A 5,490-nucleotide genomic window follows, 5' to 3' on the forward strand; every position below is an offset into this window, starting at 1 on the left:
ATTTCTCTGGTGCATGCAGACAGACCAGGCTCCTTTCCCAGACTGGACTGAGTCTGTTTGTTGAGAATATGATGATGGGACATGCAAGCTTTGCATCAGCTATGGCTCCATGTAATGAGGTTGTGGAGGGGCTGGTGGGCGCTGTTTGCTGGGCATCAGCACTGGCTGGGTAATGCTCTGCCCCTGATGTGCATGGTGGCAAAGCCTGGCTCTGTTATTGCACTGGGCAGATGCCGGGCAGTCCCTCAGGCTGCACATGCTTCCTCCTGCTGATGTTTCTCAACAATTCCTGGATCTTTGGCCCCAGCACTCAGCTGTACAAAAGTTACAAGAACCCCTCAGAGGTGTGGTTCTTGTGCCCTGGCTCAAGCCTTTCCTATGCAATTGTATTCAGCTGAATTTCCACATACACACACACCCAGCTCAGGTTTGGTGAGGGACTTGGCACCACTTGGGGTTTGGGTCTATGTAACCCCCCTCTGCCCTCTAGATGTGCCCCAAGTGGGGTACCCACAGGGATGCTCTGCCTCCTGCATCCCCCTGGGCAGGCAGGGTCAGTCACCTTCCTAGAGCCCTGCCTGTCTTGGTGTGTGCCTGTGTCTTCCCCAGGGCCCCTTGCAGCCTGCCAGGAGAGTCCCCTAAGGAGTCCCGTCATGTTTCCCTCCAGCCCCTTCCCATCACCCTCGCCTCTTGGCATTTGTATGCCTCTGGATGGATTTGCTCACCTGAGCCAGCCCCTAACCCCACTCTGGGTGTGCAGCCAGACAGTTTTCATCATCTTCCCCAGGCAGGAATTCTGGGGTGAAAGCAGCAGTGCAGCATGTGCCACAATGAGCCTGGAGAGAGGCAGGAGGAGGTAGGGAAAAGATTTGCACATCATGACCATCCTTGGGCCAAGCTCTTTTATTTGTTAAAACAGCAGTGGAGAAGCAGAAGGAGAGAGCGTGCAAGTGGCATGTAGCACTGTGTGGCAGCTGTCAGTGGGGTGGTCCTGGAGCCAAGGTGGTCTCTGAGCATGGGCTGGTGGCTGTCCCCATCCTCCCAGGAGCCGTCATTGGGCAGGACAAGCTTTAGCAGAGGAACGGGTATCTGGCTGGTGCCAGGGTAGCACAGGAATGCTGAGGAGGTCCTTGATCTGTCCTGGGAGCAGGAGATCACACTAGGGAAAGGGAGAGAAAGCAACATGTTGGGTCTGGTGCCCAGAGTAACCCCAGCCCACATTTTTGGCCATCAATCACCTCACCAGCAGTGGAAGGCTTTAGATGCTGGACACAGCTCCCTGCCCAGAGCCACTGTCACTGTATACTCCCTCTGCTACCCAGGGAGGTGGATGCAGGATGGGGGTGGCTCCTGAGACCCTACCGTGGTAGATGGGGGGGTAAGATGGGCGTGAGATGCATTTCCTCCCGCAGAAGGTGGGGCAGCATTTCTTGAACCGTGGACACTGCCGGTCGCTGTAGCATAGGTTTGGTGGGTTGAACAGTGCGCAGGTGATGCGGACAGGCGGGCAGGACCAGGTGCTGCCTGCAAGAGAAGGGAGTTGTTTGCTCCAGGCTGCTGGCAGCTGAGGGGCCCTGGGGAAATGCTCCCCAGGAAACACCCCTCTCTGCTTCCCTCCCATCCCACAGGATCACTGCAAATGTGGCTCCTTCCCGGCCCCAGTGTGTTTCCTCCCTGTACCTTATCCTAGGACACCTCATACCTGTTGGCAGGTCTGTCCAGAGGATGAGCATCCCTACCAGGAGAAGGGCAGCCACGGACTTCATGCTGCTGTGTCCCTGAGATGTGTGAGTGTGGAGAGCTGGGGGATGCTTGACATTTAAACCCTTGGGGATGATGGGAGTGGGGAAGGGGGCTGGGCATGTGCAGATGTTTGTACCTTTTTCCTCTGCCATTGTGTTGTTTTCCGGAAACCTTTTGCACAAGATTCAAATGGGACCGTTCAGTTGCTCAAAAAGCAGTTATTCCATTGCACAACTGTCCCCTGCAGTAAAACCTTGGGCTGAGGGACAAGTCATGGGGAGATGGTCTAGGGCATTGTCTCTCAAGCAGGCTGGTGGAAGTGGAGCTGCCCCTGCCCCTCTCCTAGGCCTGCACACTTCACCAGAAGAAACCATCGTGGTGGCCATGTGGTATTCCTTTCTGAGGGCCTCTTATGTGGGTTTCCCTCAGTACCCTGCTTCCGTGTGGATCCTCAAACCAAATCCTTAAGCACGACCCAGATCAGCAATGGTCCAGAGCATGGGGCTGCCTATGTCTTCTCAGGGATGACCCTCTGAGATTTTCCCAGAGGAAAACTGCCCCAGGCCCTCCTGGCAGTGTAAGCCGGGGACAGGGACGACAGCTTTAACTCAGCTGAGAGTGAGCTTTCTCAAGCTCTGTGGGGTCACCTGAACCCCAGCGTCTTCTCTGGGTGGCTGCTGCCATGTGGGAAGCAGGTTGGTGCTGGAAGAAAGTGGCTGGCCTCACCAGGGTAGGAATGTTAGCTCCATACAGCCCTGTCATTGGCCAAATGTCAACTCAGCCCTAACTCTTGATGGCGGTAGTGATAAGGGGCTGTAGTCCTTGCTCTGAGGGCAAAGATCTCACCAGCCTTCAGACCTCCATCTTCTACCCCACAACAAGATTGCACCCCACCTCTGGGCAAAGCTGTTTTCTTTAGGTGCTCTTGGGCAATGGGAAATTACTACATTTCTCACCAATGGGTCAACGTCTCCCCTGACTTGTGTAACAGGTTTCTGGAGCCTTTCCTTGGGATTTCTGGGGCTGGTAGGAACCCAAGCTGTGCTAGAAAGAGGTGCTGGGAAGGCACCCTGCAGGCAAACACCCCGTGTTCCTACGAAGGACAGGCTAGGACAGTCCTTGATTTTGCAACTGAGCAGGGCAAAGAGCAGCAAAAGCCCAGGCATTGCTCCATGCAGCCCCAAGCCCCCTGCCATTGCCCTGCCCCAGCCCCTGGAGCCCCCGCTCTCCATACAGGGCACGGTGAGATGACTTTCCTGGTCAGACTTCCCTTCTTGTGTCTTGAAAATAGACTAACTGGGCCTTAACTTACTGGATATCTGTTAATTATTGTCCAGTTTTCCTAATGATTCTGTGACTGCATTTAGCTCTTTATAAAGTCATTTATTAAATAACTGGGAGAGTACTTAGCCAATCCAAATAGCACTTTTAATGAGAAATACAAGCATGGGATTAATTTTTAAGCAATCCTCTGGTGTTCACCTGCTACTGTGGCTGGAGAGGACAGTGCTATGCTCCCAGCTGGTGCCAGGATCTGGCCAAGGTGGTGCTTGGGGATGCACCTCCAAGAGAGCTGAAAACACCAAGGAGCAAGGCTTTGATTTGGCCACAGAGAAGCTGGGGGAAAGGAAGCCATCTGAAGGAATTTTCCCCTATGGGCTTGCTAAGACTACAGGTCTATCAAAAGTCTAAATCTGCTACTATTGCAAAGTCCCATGGAATAACCCAGACCATGGCGTTTCTGTGCACTGGAGTGCCAGCATTCCCTGTAGTGCACTCTGCCATGTGTGCAGCACCTATTGCCTCAGGGTTCCATAAAGCCATCCCCATCCCACACTGCTCATACTCTTCTCCCTGAAAAGCACTTCGTAAGCCTCCTCCCCAGACAGCAAGCCCTGAGCTGTGCGATGCTGAGGATGCTGCCGGCTGACCCTGCAATTCCCCAGCCAGGCTAGGGCTCGCCGGTTTGTTTTACCCAGGGATGGCAAGGAGGGACACCAGCAGGCCCTGGTCCCCCAGCTCGGGGCTTGTCCATGGCCAGGCATCAGCCTCAGCAGGGTGCACAAAGCGCCCGAGGGACAACTTTCGCCCCACAAAGCAGCCCTTGTCCCCTATCAGGTGATGCAATGCTTTCAGGCTGATGCCAAGATCCATCCATCCATCCCCAGCTCATGGCTGAGGATGCTCTGCTCGCCCCCGGACCGGGTCTACTGCCTCGGGGTGCCGGGGAGAAGGGGGTGTCCCCAGCCCAGCGCACCCTCATTACCGCTGGTGTCTGGTGCCATCTAGTGAAAAAGCCATTAACGGGGCTCTGCAGGACTGCGCAGGCACGGCCCTGCTCCCAGATGCAATCCCACCTCAGCTGGTGCCCAGCTCCTGCTGCACGTCCCTGTGCCTCCTGCCTCCCATCTCATACCCATGATATTCCACCCCCGAGGCCACACCGTGCTGCCAGCCCTCACCGAGCCTCTCTGACTCCCTGTCAGCCCAGCTCCACGTCACCTAGAAACTCCTTTAATAGTTGCCAAAATCACGTTTGGCCAACTGAGGCTTAATCATACCCTCAGGGTGTGCTGTTATCTCCTCTAATCGAGGCTGCTATTAAATCCCAAACTCAGCTAATTGTTGGGGTTAGTTTTACCCATTTTTACTTTCCCCTGCATTCACTGTGTGTTTTTCTTTTTTTTTTTTTTTTGGGGGGGGGGAGCTGCATACAAAGCAGAGAAGTTCCAGCTCAAACCACCTAGGACACAAGTCCCATGGAGCAAACCACTCCTGGAAGCAGGACCAGCAGGCTGTTGCCCCCTCAGCCACCCCTGAAAGTGCCCTGTAAACCTACCACGAATATTCACGGCAGTGGAAACACCCAGACTCTGTAAAGCAACTGGCCAAGGTGCATGATGGAGCAGGGAAGAAGAGAATTCTCCCAGGACCCAGTTCATTTTCCCCTGAACAGGGCCCTGGTGGGAAAAGGAGCTGTGCTGAAGCAGTGTGAGCTCTAACCCTCCTCTTCCTCCTCCCTCCAGTTCAGGCCTGCCCAGCACCCTGCACAGCCCTGCTGGGCACACAAATACCTCCTGCAGGAACTGCTAGTTCAGAAGCAACAGCTCCTCTCAGTCCTGCTTTGCTGTCACCTTCTGGGTGACTAGCAAGAAAGGGCGGGGGATACATGAAGGAGCCCTCCAAAAACCTGTCATTGTCCCTATCCAGCAGCTTCTCCCTGCATGCAGGAGACAGGACTGAGACCTCCTTTCCCCTGGGTGTGGTACACAGGGGCTACACCAAGGCGGGCTCCTGTGATTAAAAAGCCACCTCTGCACCCTGCGCAGGCGGGACATGGGTCCCTGGCTGCCTTGGCATCCCTCCCTGTGCAGCCAGCCAAGGAGCTTGGTGGTTCTCCTGCCCTGAGCAGACATGGCCTGGCACCAGGGCCACATCCCCTGTGGGTGTACGCGGCCCTGCACCACTGTCATGGCGTGTGTACGCCCTTGTAGAGCAGGCACTGAGCTCCCCGTGCTCCAGCAGGTGCAGGCTCCAAAGCAAACGCAGGGGATGATGACACAGCGCCTGTGCCATACTGGCTCCCTCCAGCCAAGGCTGGTCTGCAGCATCCGCAAAGCAAGGATTTTCCCAAAGGACCTTTGGACCCTGAGGACAGGGGGTCTTTGCAAAAGCCAGAGGCCTCTGTTCTGACACAGAGGTGCCGCCGCGGCGCTCCAGCCCAGCCAAAAGGAGAGGGACATGTCA

At 55.4% G+C, this 5,490-nt stretch overlaps 1 long non-coding RNA gene across 1 annotated transcript; it reads right to left on the reverse strand.

Annotated features, from left to right (window-relative positions):
* Positions 1–887: 887 nt before the first annotated feature.
* Positions 888–1,870, reverse strand: LOC135315673 (uncharacterized). The gene is made up of 3 exons (XR_010375147.1): positions 1,703–1,870; positions 1,363–1,524; positions 888–1,159 (listed from the first exon to the last, which is right to left on the reverse strand). It is a non-coding gene; the product is annotated as an uncharacterized LOC135315673 (long non-coding RNA).
* Between the last annotated feature and the right edge of the window lie 3,620 nt (positions 1,871–5,490).

The sequence above is a fragment of the Phalacrocorax carbo genome, chromosome 14, assembly GCF_963921805.1.
Source record: "Phalacrocorax carbo chromosome 14, bPhaCar2.1, whole genome shotgun sequence".
NCBI classification, from domain to species: Eukaryota; Metazoa; Chordata; class Aves; order Suliformes; family Phalacrocoracidae; genus Phalacrocorax; species Phalacrocorax carbo.